At 40.2% G+C, this 17411-nt stretch overlaps 1 protein-coding gene across 1 annotated transcript in view; it reads left to right on the top strand.

Moving 5' to 3' along the window:
- TRMT9B (tRNA methyltransferase 9B (putative)) overlaps positions 1-17411 on the top strand; it is a 109993-nt gene that overhangs the window by 1959 nt on the left and 90623 nt on the right. Inside the window, exon 2 of the mRNA XM_058803788.1 lies at positions 7069-7197. The gene's annotated coding sequence lies outside the window, so the exon portion shown is untranslated. The remainder of the gene's footprint in view (positions 1-7068; positions 7198-17411) is intronic.

The following is a 17411-nucleotide window of genomic DNA, read 5'->3' as shown; positions in this document are numbered from 1 at the left end:
AACATGCAGCTCCACCACCACTCCATTAAAATAGCACACTCAAAAATCCTTCCCCCCAGCTTGTAGGGTCAGAGAAATGATATTTTAAAACAACAAAGCCTTGCCATGGCACAGCTCATGTGGGTCATTCTAAGAAAGATTTCAGGGACTGTCCTTTCCCTTCCTGCTGTAGAGCAGCATTGTACTGCTGGTGTTGGAAGTTGGTGGTTCTGATTCAGAAAGGTGCCTGCAAAGCACTGTGCCTTCAGTACAGTGGGGTGGAAGTAATTCCTTTCTTATGCTTTTAATGTATTTTGGTTGGGTGTTTTTCCAAGCAATTCCTGTATGAATAATGTGTGCAACCCAATTAGACATGAGATGACAATAAAACAGTGGTTTAAGTTGTATTTGACCCTACTTTAGGTAAATTAGGCACAATGATTCTGATTGAAGGTCTTCAGAAATCAACAGCAGCATAAACAAAGTAAAGCAAGACCAACCCAGTTTAGGGAACAGGAAATGGACTCAAAAGTTAATACCTACGTGCTGGAAATCTGTAGCCAAGCCCCATTTTTACAGGCTCTAGGCAAATACCCCACAAAAAAGTAGTTGATCCAAAGGATGTGGTTGTATTCTAAAAGAAATAATGGCTTTCTGGCTGTTTCTCCTCTTTTTCTTTGAAGGTAGATGCTAGTTACCCAGCTATTGTAATTTTTTGTAAAGATATGAGTAGCAAAGGCAAAATAAATAATTGGAGAAAGATTAGATTGGGCAAATAAGAGTCATACTTAAGAAAACCATAATATTCATGAAAACGATTTGTTCTTCCAAGAAACACTTAAGTATCATTTCTTCTAGGGGAAAAAAAACCCAACAAAAAAGGAAATATCAAGCCATATTGAAAATTCTTGATTGGCTTTTGAAGACCTTACCTGATAATGAGTTCCTTCAGCCTTGGTTAAGAAATAATGTTCAGAACTAACTATGATTTGTTTTCGGTTTTCATTGTTGTTAAGTAGAATTTTGTGGCTCTAGTGAGATAGTTCTGGCAGAGAGATTTTTAAATGGAAAAATCCTCAGCATCAGTGCAGTAAAACAGACACTAATCCTTGTTTGTGCAACGCAATGGTGGGCAAAAGTTGGTGTTTTTTTTTTTTTTTTTTTCAAGTTAGGAGTGGTCAAGAAGCTGCATTTGCAGCTTGACCTCAAAAGTTAAGTTATGATGAGCTGAAGAGGGCTGGACTGTCAGGAGTACTGTGGCCAGGAGGACCAGGGCAGGGATTGTCCCCCTGTACCTGGCACTGCTGCCACAGCTCGAGTGCTGTGTCCAGTTTTGAGCCCCTCCCTACAAGAGGGACATTGAGGTGCTGGCACAAGACCAGAGTAGGACAATAGAGCTGGTGAAGGGCTGAAACATAAATCCTACAAGTAGCTGAGGGTACTAGAGAGTAGTCCTTCCAAAAAGAAAAGAATTTTAAATGAACAAGATTTATTTTAGATTCTTTCTTTTGGCAAAGGCAAGAATTCTAGCATTTTTATGAAATGTGTTAAATGCAGTGACTTCTGCTGCACAAAACCAGGTTTTAGCTGTCTAAATAAACTGCTAATTAACAAACAGTCAAATGCTTGTTGGGATTTCCCTTCAGTTCAGCATGAAATCTGAATTCTGCTTCATAGCCTTATGTATGGCAATTGCCAATGGATAAAGGAAAAGACTGTGGATGTGGTCTGCCTAGACTTTAGTTAAGCCTTTCACACTGTTTCCCACAGGCTTCTCCTGGAGAAACTGCCTGCTCATGGCTTGGACAGGTGCACTGTGTTCCTGGCTGAAAAGCTTTCTGCATGGCCAGGCCCAGAGAGTGGAGGTGAACAGAGTGACATCCACCTGGCAGCCAGTCCCTAGTGGGGCTCCCCAGGGCTCAGTACTGGGACAAGTTTGGTTTCATGTTTTGATCAATGCTCTGGGGGTAGGGGTCAGTCTCTTCTCCAAGAAACCAGCAATACAATGAGAAGATGGCCTCAAGTTGCCCAAAGGGAGGTATAAATTGGCTGTAGGGAAAACTTTCCTTACTGGAAGGGTGGTCAAGCATTGGAACAGGCTGCCCCAAGCTGTGGTGGACTCACCATCTATGGAGGGGTCTAAACCACAAGTAGATGAGCCAGTTAGGAATGTGGTTTAGTGGTAGCCTTAGCAGTGCTGGGTTAACAGCTGGACTTGATCTCAAAAGTCTTTTCCACCCTAAATGATTCTCTGGTTTTATGTCCTCATTTTTGGTTCAACTACAGTTTTGGAGGTGTCTGCGCACATTGTCAAGAGAGCCCTGAGGAGCTCACGCCTGCTGGGTGATTTTGCATATGGGGCAGTGACACCCAGAGCCCAGGAGATGCTGATCCCCCTTCCTCTTTCCCAGTTACTGGAATGCTAGTTTGTCTGTGGTGCTGACAAGTCTCTTTTCACCTCCAAAAACAACTGTTTTATGTCTTAACCAGAGACTTCTTGTCTTCAGTAGATCCAATGACACTTCTGAGATTTGTCTGTATGAGATTTCTTTCACTTTCATGATGATGGTGATGGCAGCAATACTTGTCTTAAAAATACAAATGACAAAGGTTAGAGTGTATAAAAGGAAAGAAAGTTTAGAGCAGATTTTAACTAAAGAGATAAAGTCTCATCTAGGGGAGGCTGAGCTAAGTTTCCAAATGTGACAGAACTGACAGCCATGACCGTCAGATGATCTGGGAAGAAAATCTGGGACACTGGCTGAAGATCAGCAAGCACAGTATTGCTTACAAGAACAAAGAAAAAGGCATTCACCAAGTATAGACTATGAAGCTACCTCAGTAGTACATTGGGGATGTAGAACACATTTTTGAGTGAAAAACTAATGAGAGACATGAAGCTAACATAAACACCATAACATATAACCCTTGAATTTACTTAACGTAGACTGAAGTCAACCTAACTAGGTCTGCTTTTGTTCTTGTAATGGAAATTATATTCTGCAGACAGTCAGTGCTCAGGCTCTCATCTCTTAGGACTCGAGTAAAGCAGATGATATAATGAGCCACATGGAAAATTTTGACTAAAACAGAGTAAGGTGGAATTGCTAAATAGTTGGCAGGTCCAAAAGATCCTGTTAAAAGCCTATGGAAATGGATCATGAGATAGGAAGAGCTTCCTGTCTGGAACGCACTTCAAATGCATTTTCTGAGGATCAGCTTTAGTACTAATTTTAGTTGATATTTTCATCAGTGACCCTGGCACAAAAAGACAGGAAATTGATCTTTTGGTTTGGCAGCAAGTAAGAAAGTGATGTCAATAAACTGAGGAGAAAAATGTCAGACAGAAAGAAACCAACCTGCGTGACTACTGGGATAGTAGGAATGGAAGAATTGTAGTCATGCAAGTGTCAAACCATGTACATCTATTAAGAAAAAATATTGCTAGATACTGAGAGTTTATTAATGGGAAGTGATAAAAGGTGAGAAAGAACAGGAAGTTATAAAAATAAAACAAACTGATATAAACCTGGACTTTTTTTTTCCTGTTGAGATAAGGAATTACTCATTGTGCTATACGTGACTCTGGTGAGCAGAGTCACACAATAGAGAGTTCTGGTCAGGTTATTTGTAAAAAAAGAGGAAGTATAACTAACTGAAACAAGAAAAGGATAATTTGGAACAGATTTACCATACAACAATAATTGGAGAAATGCTTGCTTCCCCCACTGTCTTGCCAAAATGAGGATGGAGAGGAGACATGATTGCCCTATGTAAGTGATTTATGAGAACAAATAGCAAGTGACACATAAGAAAAATTAGGAATTAAATTACTAAAAGAAATTCAGGTTAGGAGAATACTTCTTAGAATCTGAAGTGACATTATGGGATGGTTTCTGAGAAACAGTGGGAGGATTTACAGGCTGTCAAACAGTGCTTGTTAATGCCAGGACAGGGATTACCTGGCACGCTAAGCTGTTATAGCAAGGGACTGGGTTCAGTCTGAAGAACAGAAAACAGTTAATCAGTAGGAAACAAGTTAGTAAACAGAAGAATAATTGACAAATTGCTATCTAAACTTTTCAACTATCAAGTCCACCCCTTAGTCTCAGTCATTGTTACACAGTGAATGTTTCAGTGTCTCTCATCTCAGCAGGGCAATGAAGGAATGGTTGCAAACTCAAAAGGACCACAATTGAAATATCCCCCTTGGAAAAGATACAAACTCACTTAGGGAAGAAGACTGGAGAAGTGTGAGGGAAGGAGAGGGAACAACCTCTTCCTTCGAAAGACAGCAGGAATAAGGCATCCTAGCCCTCTGCTCAGGTTAGGATACCCAGCACACTGGCAGGACCGACAGAGAAAGCAGCTGCTGTCAGTGCAGTAAAATATCCATACCCACCTCGTGGAGCCATAGAGAGGCATGTTAGCCACTACTTCCATGGTTGCCAAAATTGGGTGGGGAGAGAAAGCAGCAAAATCCAAGTTTAGCCACCTTGAGCTTTCTCTAGAAGCACTCCAGAGAGGAAGTGCTCATGGCTGCTGCCCTGCCTCTGCAAACCATGCATGTCACTGGGAACTTCGCAGGGATCGTGACTATTTAAAGCATTCCCTTTTGCTTTTCACTCCTAAATGGCTGTTCTGCCATTCTCACTGCTTTAGCTGAATTGGGCATGTTCCACTTCAGGTGGATTCAGTGAAGGACAGAACAGGCCATGCTTTTATACCTTTGGTGATTGCTCTTTGTGGGAAAAGACCAGTTGAGCTGAGGTTGGATCCTCTTATGGGAAATGAGCTTATTACTACTGATAAAATTTTTGTTAAATACCATTTAATTATTTTTTTTTAATCCATACACAAGAAACTGGCAAAACTCCAGTATAAACAGCCCTGTGAAAATGGCCATGTCAAATACTTTTCTGAGACATTTGACATCTCTCTAATAACTTTTTTTTGTAATTGTTTCAGAAGGAAAGTGTGCAACATAAGAACCTGCAAACAGTTTATACATAGTCATGCCTTCCATGTGTTAACTACTGGGGAACAGTTTCAGAGTGCTTCACATTATAAATTGTTACTTATTTACCATGCCAGTTGGTGACCAAGGTAGCTTATGTGAAATGGATTTGCCGTTTCTATTACTGTTAGTTGAAATTTTCCAGTGAAACATTTTCTCAAATTAAAAGAAAAAGAAAAATTACCCATCCAGCAGGAAGGCAATGCTTTGTAGAAGAGTTTTTATTCAGATAATTTGACAAAACATGGATAAGTTTTTATGAGAAGCATTTTCCAAATATGCATGAAGACAGCACTGGAGGTTTCTCTATATTTCCAGAATAGCTGTACCATGGGACTAGTCCCACATGCCTCTGATCTGGTAAAATCCCTGTTGTGGAACAGAGGAAACTGATTTTGGGAAATCCATTTCTTGTCAAAGGTCAGCTCCTGGCTCCATAGCAAAAGCCTTCTGCCATGTGTCTGTAGCTGCAGTTAAAAAACTTCCAATTTCCTACTGAATCAGCAACCAGGACCTTGCAGTTCTGGCTTCCAAGCCTCCTCACATAAAAACATGATATGCAAAATTAGTAATGATATAGACATATTAGAGAAAATCAAGTTTTTCTTGAGAATCTACTGTAATTTCCAACTTCTAAAAGCAGATCTGTTTAGAAAAACTTTTTTACTTTTTCATCCATGAATAAAAATATTTTGCCTCAGCTTTATGGTATTTATTTTTTCCTAAAGTAGTTAAAAGTCATTAAAATTGATGCTTGATGTTTGAGTCATTTCAGCCCTGGCTAAGAAATAATGCTCAAAACCAACTTGGTTTTGTTTTGTTTCAGTTTGTTCTGTGTTGCTTAGTAGACTTTTGGGGCTTTAGTGAGATAGTTCCAGCAGAGAGATATTTTAATGGAAAAATGCTCAGCATCACTGCAGTTAAACAAACACTAACCCTTGTTTGTGCAACACAGTGGTAGACAGAAGTTGGCTTTGAATAATTTTTAGTTATGAGTGGCCACAAAGCTGCATTTGCAGCTTGGTCTCAAAAGCTAATTTGAGCTGAACAAAGCTAGACTGCTACCACTATCTCTAGCATTACTGTGCAACACTGCAGTGTGAATTTTCCAAGGGATCTTAATTCCCTTTGAGAAAATTTGAGCTATCAATTCTCAGTACTTTTGAAAGAAACCAGCCCAATAGTGTGGCATTTAGTTACACGGTAATTATGTATGCATTAGTATGAGACAAAATGACCAAACATTGGATAAATAGTTAACTACATGTTAGAAAGATAAAGATCTCATTAAAAATAAAAAGGGAGGCAAAACATAATAGGATCTGAAATACTTAGGTAAAGACAGAGAGAGAGTTTATCAGCTTGATCCAATAAGGGACTTAAATACCTAAGGCAAGGTTTATGGAGAATTCAGGTTCCTAAGTCAAAAAATGAGATCAACAGCTCATGCAGCTGCTGCCTAACCCAGGAGTGCCTAAAATCACCAGGCTCTTCCTTGATTGTAATCTATATTTTTAGAGTGTCTCAGATTTTGCTTTTGTGCACAGTCAGTGTGCAGCAGCTAGAGCAGTTCAGGCACTTATTTCACATTCAGCCATTTGCAGTCCTTGGCTGAAAAGTTCAAGGATGCTCTTCTGTCAGTGTACGCAGGCCACACCAGGCACAGAGTCACATTCTGAAATTTGTTCTATTTGCTTGCTTTTAACATGAAAATGGGAGAGGTGGAATAACCTTTCATTTAACAATCTCTCTGTTAGATTATTGATACAAGGATAATTCTTGCACATCATTTCTGTTCCTACAGACCGCAGAATTCTTTGCTTCATTGTGGCCTGACTTTTAACAGGAACAGGACAGGATCATCTTTGTTTTCAGTAGCCCTGTCTCTTGCTGGGTAGGATCACTTTTCTGCGCTGTGTTGATTTGCATCTTTTGTGTTTAATGGAGAAACACAGACAATGGGTTGCTGTATAGGAGGCTCTTGTTTTCTCATTTCCTTCTGTTACCCTGGCTGTGATTTAACAGAATACTGCAAGCCCTGCTCCTCATTCCTTTTTCTTTTTTTTTAACAGAATGATAATTGGATCCTACAGTTAGGAGGACTCTAAGCTGTGAATTTTAAGCATGCTGTGTTATCTGTGTTGTGGCCTGACTTAAGTTTCTAAGGAATTGCAATAATGCTGCTGCATTTCTGGGGTTTGGTAAGTCTGGTAATTATAATTTGAAACTGTGGAACTGACTATCCTGAAAACACTAATAAGTGGAGTCTCTCATTTCCCTGTTTTCCTGTTCATCGTATTTTTTCTTTTCCCGTTTGTGATAATATGTGGTTGTAGATTCTAAAGTGTAGCTGAATGCTTCTACATGTGCAAGGCAACAAACTTAAAAATGTGATCAAGAAGATCTTATTTTAAATCATTCCAGCTTTAAAAAGTAACTTAGCTCCAGATATGACATGAATCATATTTGTCTTTTCTTCAGGAAGAGAAACCTTGGACTGATCAGACTCTTTCCTTCAGCCATTGTTGCTTGGTAGGAGAGGTGCATATAATCTACAGATTTATAAAATAGCTAAATATTCACTGGAAAATGTGCTTCTATTAATATAAATTATAATTGTTCAAAGGGCAATGCACTTACAGTGTGAAGTACTAAATTTAAAGAGATAAAGTGCAGGAGCTCTTAGTGCAGAACTGTAACTGAATACTGAACAGAAACTGAAATAATAGCAAAGGAAATACTGAAAAGGCTTCAATTAAAGAAGGCTTTTTTTATTATTAAACTTGCTCATTAAGGAAGTGTGCAAAAAGCAAATAAGTCAGCATTTTTAATGTTTATCAGTATGTTTTCCTTCAGCTGAAGGTTGTTTGCTTACAGTCATGTTGAATATCTCACAAATTTTTTCTGCGTTTTTATGTATTCACTCTACAGAAAAAGTACAGGCTGATTGTTTAAAAAATAATGTATAGCAAAAGAAAAGGTAATGATTTTGGACATGTGTTCTATATTCTAACTTGGTATTTAAAGGACAATTTATGTTGGTATCTGTTTATATATTCTCTAATATTTTCTAATATATTCCCTGATAAAATATATATGTTTTCTAATATAAAGCTGAATGTTTTGCATCTCTTTATAATCATCCTCTGAGATAAATAATATTGAGATTCATTTGGTGTTGAATACAGTTTCCAAATGAGAGCCATCTCTTTGAAATTTTAATAATTATTGCTCTTCATTCTTATACAAGTGAAAAAGGGGGAAATTACAGTTATTGCATCATATTTGCATTAAGGTATGCCTGTATTGTAAAATCAAATCTTCAACCAAAGTAGAAGGAAGGAAAAAGCTTATTATGCTTGATACCTAACCTCTTGGAAAAAACCTTTCATTTCTGGGTGGTCAATAATAAATGCACAATTAAATTCAGAGTTTCAGTCAATTAAAGTACATTTTAAGAAATGCATATAGAAATCAGAAAATACTTGGCAGCCTACTTATAGTGGTAACTGGAGGAAAAAGCCCTTCATTTCTTATTACTGTATTGGACTGCTGCTAGTATTAGATAAATTGCTGAGTCTAAATAAATCTAGATAATGATAAAATAGTTAGCAATCTTTTAAAATTCTGAAGGAGTTGTTAACTTTACAAAATTTGTGTTTACTTATTCTTCTTAGGTTAGCTCTTTGGGATCAGAGGAGCAATTGCTCCTTTGTGTTGTAGATATTTCTCATTCATAGAGTTCTATAGAGTTTTTGCATGTATATCCACTTTTTTCCTTGTCTGATTGGGTGCCTTTCCTTCAGAAGTTTTAGACCACTGGGCAAATATTTTGTATCAAAGAGAAAAGGAATACATTATTTTTCTTCAAAACTCTAATGCTGACTAATGCTCTCGTACTAAATATAATGTTATGTGAAGAACATGAGCTGAAGAAAAAGCAGTTACTTTTATCACAGTGGCAGAAGACATCTTATTAAATCACCTTATTGGCAAGAGTTTACCTTTTAGCAGCAAAATGGATGTTACTGCTTAGTCCTGACTATTCAATATTCTTTTCTACTTGGCTTGTACCTACTACTGTATCCCAGTGGTCCTGCTCTTGCATCTGCAGGCTTCGCAGCAGGCACTGCTGTAGGCATGCTGAGGCTGATGGATAGGCAGAGCGAGATCTGCTCAGCAGCTTCATCATCTCTTTTCAACGTCTGGCTTCAGAGGCGAGGCGGGATCGGAGCGGAGGAGGGCGCAGGAGAGGCAACGGGGGATCTCTTCTCTTTCGCTAGGGAGCGGACGAGGCAGAGGAGCAGGCGAGGGGCAGGACGCTTTCGGCTGGCTCTTCTCTTCTTCTCTTCTCTCTCTTCTCTCTCTCTCTCTTCTCTTCTCTTCTCTTCTCTTCTCTTCTCTTCTTCTCTCTCTTCTCTTCTCTTCTCTTCTCTTCTCTTCTCTTCTCTTCTCTCTTCTCTTCTCTTCTCTTCTCTTCTCTTCTCTTCTCTTCTCTTCTCTTCTCTTCTCTTCTCTTCTCTTTCTCTTCTCTTCTCTTCTCTTCTCTTCTCTCTTCTCTTCTCTTCTCTTCTCTTTCTCTTCTCTTCTCTTCTCTTCTCTTCTCTTCTCTTCTCTTCTCTTCTCTTCTCTCCTCTTCCTCTCTCTCTCTCTCCTCTCCTCTCCTTCTCCTCTCCTCTCCTCTCCTCTCCTCTCCTCTCTCTCTCTCTCTCTCTCCTCTCTCTCCTCTCCTCTCCTCTCCTCTCCTCTCCTCTCCTCCCTCTCCTCTCCTCTCCTCTCCTCTCCTCTCCTCTCCTCTCCTCTCCTCTCCTCTCCTCTCCTCTCCTCTCCTCTCCTCTCCTCTCCTCTCCTCTCCTCTCCTCTCCTCTCCTCTCCTCTCCTCTCCTCTCCTCTCCTCTCCTCTCCTCTCCTCTCCTCTCCTCTCCTCTCCTCTCCTCTCCTCTCCTCTCCTCTCCTCTCTCTCCTCTCCTCTCCTCTCCTCTCCTCTCCTCTCCTCTCCTCTCCTCCTCTCCTCTCCTCTCCTCTCCTCTCTCTCCTCTCCTCTCCTCTCCTCTCCTCTCCTCTCCTCTCCTCTCCTCTCCTCTCCTCTCCTCTCCTCTCCTCTCCTCTCCTCTCCTCTCCTCTCCTCTCCTCTCCTCTCCTCTCCTCTCCTCTCCTCTCCTCTCCTCTCCTCTCCTCTCCTCTCCTCTCCTCTCCTCTCCTCTCCTCTCCTCTCCTCTCCTCTCTCTCCTCCTCTCCTCTCCTCTCCTCCTCTCTCTCCTCTCCTCTCCTCTTCCTCTCTCTCCTCTCCTCTCCTCTCCTCTCCTCTCCTCTCCTCTCCTCTCCTCTCCTCTCCTCTCCTCTCCTCTCCTCTCCTCTCCTCTCCTCCTCCTCTCCTCTCCTCTCCTCTCCTCTCCTCTCCTCTCCTCTCCTCTCCTCTCCTCTCCTCTCTCTCCTCTCCTCTCCTCTCCTCTCCTCTCCTCTCCTCTCCTCTCCTCTCTCTCCTCTCCTCTCCTCCTCTCCTCTCCTCTCTCCTCTCCTCTCCTCTCTCTCCTCTCCTCTCCTCTCCTCTCCTCTCTCTCTCTCCTCTCCTCTCCTCTCCTCTCCTCTCCTCTCCTCTCCTCTCCTCTCCTCTCCTCTCCTCTCCTCTCCTCTCCTCTCCTCTCCTCTCCTCTCCTCTCCTCTCCTCTCCTCTCCTCTCCTCTCCTCTCCTCTCCTCTCCTCTCTCCTCTCTCCTACAAAGGTGCTACAGGAAAGGTACACCTTTATTTTTCTCCTGCCAGAGACACCAGATAAGAGGGTTCAACTGGGATACCATTACTCTCCATTAGACCAATTTTTCAATGGAGCACAGGATCATGCAGGAGAGAAGTGAGCACTCAGATTCTTCATTTCAGCATGATTTGTGTAAAGAACATTATCTTTCAGTCTTTCTCCCACGTATATGTCTCTTTCACCATGTTTATAGAAGAAAATAATTGAGTATCTGGTCTTTGGCTGTTGTCCACAAAGACTCTATCTAGAGACAAAATAAGACTTCATTTAATTTTTTTTCCATTCCTGAAAATGCAGTGCAACATTTTTTTAAAACTCAAATGTATATTGAACATAATTTTGTCCATGCAGTTGTAACAAGTTTCAGCCATACTGAGTCTAGGCTGACCACAGTTATTCACAGGAGCTTCTGTGGTAAGTAGCCCATCCCAAAAGGGATCTTTTTTAATGATTTTGCATCCTCAATTTCTGATTGGCCCAGAAAGGTTTCACGAGAGCTGAAAGACTGTGATAAGCCCATGCATATTGAGAGTATTTTTTAAATCAGATATTTTATTTATCTTCATATTTCTACCTCTGGTAAACAAAAAAAAGAACAAACATTTTTTTTTCCAGTGAACAGCTTATCCTGCTGTTTTTCATGGGTTTGCTGATGTGCTGGATCTGTTTTGCATTGTGTTTGGCTCTGCTGGTATTGGTAGATCACCTGAGAGCCCTGCCTTACTCCCAGTTTGTGCTTGCCCTTCGCTGGAGAGCTGCAAACCTGATGAGCTGTTGTCATCATTTTTCTTTGTGACATTCTATAGAGCCTTCTTTTTAGAAAGTGCTTGGTTTGTGTCCTGGGACTCTCAGCTATGGAGATTTGATGTATGGCTCACTCTTTCAAGTTTCATGGTTCCTGTAATATTTCATCCTCCTGCTGGTACTGATTTAAACACATCAATTCCTGGCCATAAAATTAAGACAGAAGTTAACTGTGTAGACTAGATGCAAATATTTATTATTAATTGTAGAAATAGAAGCTGCAACATGTTTTTCTTTGTTGTTTTTAAACATTGGAATGGACTGCTGAGGGAGGCAATGAAATCACCGTCTGTGGAAGTGTTCAACCAATGACTGCATGGGGCACTAAGTGCCATGATATAGTTGACAAGGTGGTGATCAGTCAAGAGGTTGGACTTGATGAGCTCAGAGATCTTTTCTAACTTACATGATTCTGTGATTCATTAAAAAAATATTCTCAGAGCTTTTTTCCTTGTACCCGGGATCACCTTAATAAAATGGTTAGTGGAAAACTGATATTCACAGGACTAATTCCTGGGGGTAACAGTCGCAGAATTTTTAACTTCTGCAACACCATTAACAAAATTAATAGTTAGGGTCAGTTATTGATTTCAGGCTTAAAAGCAGGTTACAATTATTGTAGGGCTGAGTCATGTCTTAGACATAGTAGCTAAGTAAACTGTTCTGGTAAAGTAAACAGCAATACATCAGAACGAAAGGTTTCTGAATAAGCTACTTGCTGATAAATTACAGCATAGCAGAGCTTGCCTGTCAAGAATGAGAAGCAAAGATGGTGTCAGCCTATAGTCTTTTTTTATCCAGTAGTCTTTCTCATTGTAAAAAATACATTTCTTACAATACATTGTAAGAAAAATACCAGGTATTTGTAGAGGGAAGTTTAATAAGTAATTATTGGGAAGAAAGAAGCAAAACTGAAGGTATATTTTACAAAGACATCCTACATGTATATTTACATAATGGGACTGAGTATGTTTATACTAATGGGACTGAGATGTCCCTCTTTTCCTTGAAATCACCTCTTTGCCAGTGGTGTAAAGTGGCAAGTCATGGATGTTGCTGCTTTCCTACTTTCTGGTGTCACTTAAAGAAACATATAGTTGTGTTCAGATTGTACCATAGCTCAGATTTCCCTGTGTCCGCAGCGTTTTTGGGAGCACAGTGTTAACTGTAAGCAACCTCTGATCCTTCCTTTCCTGGCCCTGATAGAAGCATATGAATGATCAATGCATCAGTAAATTTGAAACAAGTCTTCAGTCTTGGTACTGCTTCATTTTGCAATGATGACCTCCTTTCTGTAGATCTCAATACAAAGATGTAATGCCTGTATCAGTTCTTACTGCAATAACAGTTTCTCCATGGAATGACTATATTAAGAAATCTCACTTTGAAATGACAATTTTACGGTGATTTGCATAAGAAATAACAATGCCTATAGTTAGATTGATTGTTGTTTTGAAGTAAGGACGTTGTTGTCTTAGAAGTTTGAGTTACTTGATTTTTTTTAATTTTAGTTTTCAGAATACTGGATTATACCTTCTCTTCCACTATTGCTTCTACTGCATATCTTATTCCTACAATTCTCATATTATTATTCTATTAAAATAAAATATATACACAAATATATATATGTACTTGTGAACAAGATATTTACATATTAAATATCTAAATATTTTTTTTTAATTGCATTTCTATTAGCTTCTTTGAGCATTATCTGGAAAAAAAGAAGCTTAAATGAAGAGAGTAATAAGTGCTTTAAATCTTAAAAAAAAAAAATACTACTTTTGCTCCTGTTTGGACTTCTGTTGTAAAAGTGGTGCAGTGTGCTTTCTGCATTCCAGAAATTTCCTGCGAGTCAACAGCTTGATTGATTGATTGATTCATAATTTGTATGTGTACCAGAAGTGTTGTTCAATTAAAAACTGCTTGCTGCACTTTTAGATCAGGGGGAGGACGTGCAGATGGAGTCACTGGTGCCAAGTGGGAGCTGCTGGTTGGGTTTACCCTGCAGCCAAGGGCCTGTGCTGCCCAACGCAGGCTTGAAGGCTGGACATGCAGCACAGGGCTGGGGAGCTGCTCTGCTTCCCTGCTCTGGGGGTCACTGCTCCTTGCTGTACAGCAGTCTTCTGGGCAGGATCACCACTGCATATTTGAGGTTATAGAAAGGGAAAGGATCTTCTGAACTTTATTTATAAAGTGCGTGAGCTTCCCTCCAGAGCAGCCAGTGTTAGTGCCATCAGGATTACCTGTGCTCGACTGTATTCCTGCTTTCAGTGCCTTGAGAAGAGCACATCTCCACTGCTATTTCTCCTGCAGTGGAGATTGCATCTTGTAGTTCCACTGCTTGGCTCCTGGAGTCAGGATCAGGCCTTAGCAAAAAAGTCTGTGAAGATGCTCAAGGGCAATTAAAAATTGTGAAGCAAAATCATGATGATTATTAAAAATTCCACTGTTATCATGGAAGGTGTTAGCACTGAATGAGATTAAGAAGTTCTTTTTCTAAGGCAGCCTTGAATTTCTGTTTTTCTTTCATTGCAGATAGAACAAAAGATAATTTTTAAATTTTTGCCCACTCAGTCAAGATGCAGACAAACAAATACGCACCTTAGATTATTAAAAATTTGGAATTACTTTTATTTCTTTAGGAACAACAGACATAATATGCTTTATTTCATGTAAATTCAACTCTCAGTGTTTTCTGTTTTAGGATGGTACCATCTGGGAATTTTAGAAGGGTTTGCTGTGCCTGTTGTGCTTTACAATCTCAAATCTCTGGCCAAAACATGTTTCTCTTGATGAAGAAGAAGATTCACACATCTCCAGGCAGATGTTTTCCTGCAGGCTTGGCCCTTAGAAGAAAGGAATTTTAAATTCCTGCTTGACTTGGTAAATGTGCTGAGTGGGAGATATATTTATTCAGTGTTTAATAAACTAGTTGGGAACAATGTTTCAGATGAGATAGAGAAAAAAATTGTAGTTTGAAATGATATTTAGTTTTCCCACTAGAAAATTGGCAGTTAACAACTACATTGTTTGTCCAAAAATCTTTCAAGCAAGAAACTAAAGTCAGGTCTATTTGCACAAAACTAATGGTCTAACATTGTAAACAATTTTTAATAATTTCTGTCATGCGTAATACATCCCAGAAGCAACATACATTTGAATGCAAAACAAATGTACTTTTAGGAAAGTGAAAATAAACAAAAATAGAGATTTCTGCTAACCTTTCAAGTAATTATTTAGTATGAAAAGTTTGGCCATAAAGCTTTAAGACTTGCATTTTGCATTGAAGTTTTCAGTGGAACAGTACAGTTATTGAACACAGCAAAAAGAGTAAAGAATTTTTTAGTAACAGGGAGTAACAGATTATTTTTTAAACTGTTTTCATTCTATTATGCATAACTGTTTCAGTTAGAAAGGAATTTTACTAAATAACTGCACCTTTTTATTTACTTTGTTTTGCTTTGTCATTAGATTGTGAATTTCATCAGTCAGGACAGTTCCCATTCTTGATCTGCATAATTCCATGCGAGGCATCTAAGTTCTGGGCCACCAAAGCTTCGATCATATTAGAGATGGTGGATGTTTCAGGTGTTGGGCAGGAATGTGGACTCACTTATGCTCACTCAGAAAAGCACTCCTGCCCTTGTACATGCTTTTAGGCAACTGACTCCTGGCCTGATGTACTCTGGCTCTCGAGGAATGGAATACACTCAGTGCTGGTAGCTCTGTGAGCAGCTGCAGGGCCGGCTCCAGACTGAGCTCTGGTGGTGAGAGCCCCAACAGGAGGCCATGAACTGGAACCGACCTTTGCACAGCCAAGGGCACGGGGACCTGTGGTGCCAGCCCGGGCACTGGACACTCAGAGACACGGCAGGAGTTCAGGACCTCCAGATCTTCCTGTGAGGGTATAAAACCCCAGGTTTTTCTTTGTTTAGATCCCCTTCTTGGCAACACTGAATAACAGAGTAACACTTGAGCTGTTATTCTGTTGTTGCACCATGATTAAAATGTTTGGGGGATCCAGACGTCTAAGACCCTGCTATGGGAAACCTGGAGTTGAGCCAAGAGGGAAACCTGGTGTGACTGGGTGAGAGTGGCATGTGTGGCTGCAAAGGGACCTCAGTGCCAGCTTGGGTGGCGTGAGAGTAACTGGCAGAGTGGCTTCTGAATGGTCAGACAGGAAAGTTTCCTTAACACATCCTTTGGTGGCCTCCAGTTGCGTTGAGTCAGAGCAGAACAGGTCAGGGTGCAATAAAGTCCATGTGCCGGTTTTGTGCCTTTTGCTCTTGTCTTAATGAGTGTATCTGCATGAGTGCTAGGGCAGTAAATGCCTGGCATAGCCACAAACTGCCAGTTCATTTTGTGCTAGAAAAAATTTCACAGAGGTCTGTCCTTAGATGTAGACAAGGGAAGCAGATGCCAGTGGTTGCTTGGAGCAGTCACTTTCTGTTCGCTCTGTGCCAGAGCTGCAACACAGTGTGCAGCCTGTGGTACCTACTTCTTTTTGCTGCTTTGCTGATGTTGAGGGAGGAAGGTGTTGGAAATCACAGAACGGCTCTTTCTAGCCATTGATTTCATGCTCTCCTCCTTTTCCTCCTACTTTATGTATCATGCAGCCACAGAAGTAATACTTGTTCTCTGAGAATTTTCTCTGACTTTCTAGGCACAGCTTATTTCATCACCCACCCTCTACCCCTTTTGTATGACAAGCCCTTTCTGGTTTCTGGAACCTCAGACAGTACAGAAGTGTTGTGAGAGATGTTTTTAAGGAAAAAAGCGCTTGCAGGAGTAATAGTAGGAAGTGCTTGTGTAGGAGTATGGTGGGAATTTAAATTTGCTTTGACAAACTAGTTGTTGACAGTGAATGATGTTTTGGGTGACCTTTTGTACGCAGAAGTGGAGTTGTGCTGGTGGTTTTGCAACGGTGGACATTTCCAAATATTCCACCAATATATGTACAAATTCAAGGTGACACCACTGCCAAGGATTAACAGAACAAGAGGCAATAAGCACAAACTGAAATAAAAAATAGGAATAATATTTTTAACCATGGTGGTGGTCAAGCTCTGGAACAGGTTGCCCAGAGAGCTTGTGGAGTCTTCATCCTTGGAAATACTAAAAACCTGAGTAGATTAAGCCTGAAGAACTTGCTCTAGTTCGGTCTCCTTTGATCAGAAGGTGGACCAAAGACCCCCAGCAGTAAAATCTCAACCTGTTAGTCTGTTGTAAGAAAAGCATGCAATAATCGTTTTAAAGTGAAGGTAATTCCCTGAAGTATTGTTCTGACTTCATGCATTTTGTGGTTCACACACTTTGAATATATTCTGTTGTCACTTTAGAACCTTTAATTATTACACAGGATGTAAGTGTAAATTACATATGCAAAAAAAACAAACACCAAAATCATTGTTAATGAATAGCTCCGGTTTTATAGTCACTAGTCAGAAACATTTTAAAAAATAAAGACACAGATCTTTCTTTCTTTGAAGTCTGCAGTTGAAACTTCCATTGGCTTAATGGGACAAGAAACTTCAATAATCACATTTTATATCTAACAGAAAATATACACTAAGGCAAAATGAATAGGTTAGTTATATATCTAAACAGTCTGTAAAACCAAAACCTCTGGTAATAGGAAGTTCAGGCTACATCTGCCTCCAACCATCAAGCAGCTATCTCTGGTCTGTTCTTTGCACAGTGCACTAACTGCTGGGTGCCCACCGTGTGCGTGTTGCTTGCTGTCGCCATGCTCTGGCTGCTTGGCAGAAGGGAAGAGCTGGGAAGTTGCATTATTCTGTACTAAGGCTTTTAAATGTGTAGAAGCAGCTTGGGGCTGCACAGTTGAGGAATGGGCCCT

The sequence above is a fragment of the Ammospiza caudacuta genome, chromosome 4 (genome assembly GCF_027887145.1).
Source record: "Ammospiza caudacuta isolate bAmmCau1 chromosome 4, bAmmCau1.pri, whole genome shotgun sequence".
Taxonomy (NCBI): Eukaryota; Metazoa; Chordata; class Aves; order Passeriformes; family Passerellidae; genus Ammospiza; species Ammospiza caudacuta.
This window is presented reverse-complemented; position numbering and strand designations above follow the sequence as displayed.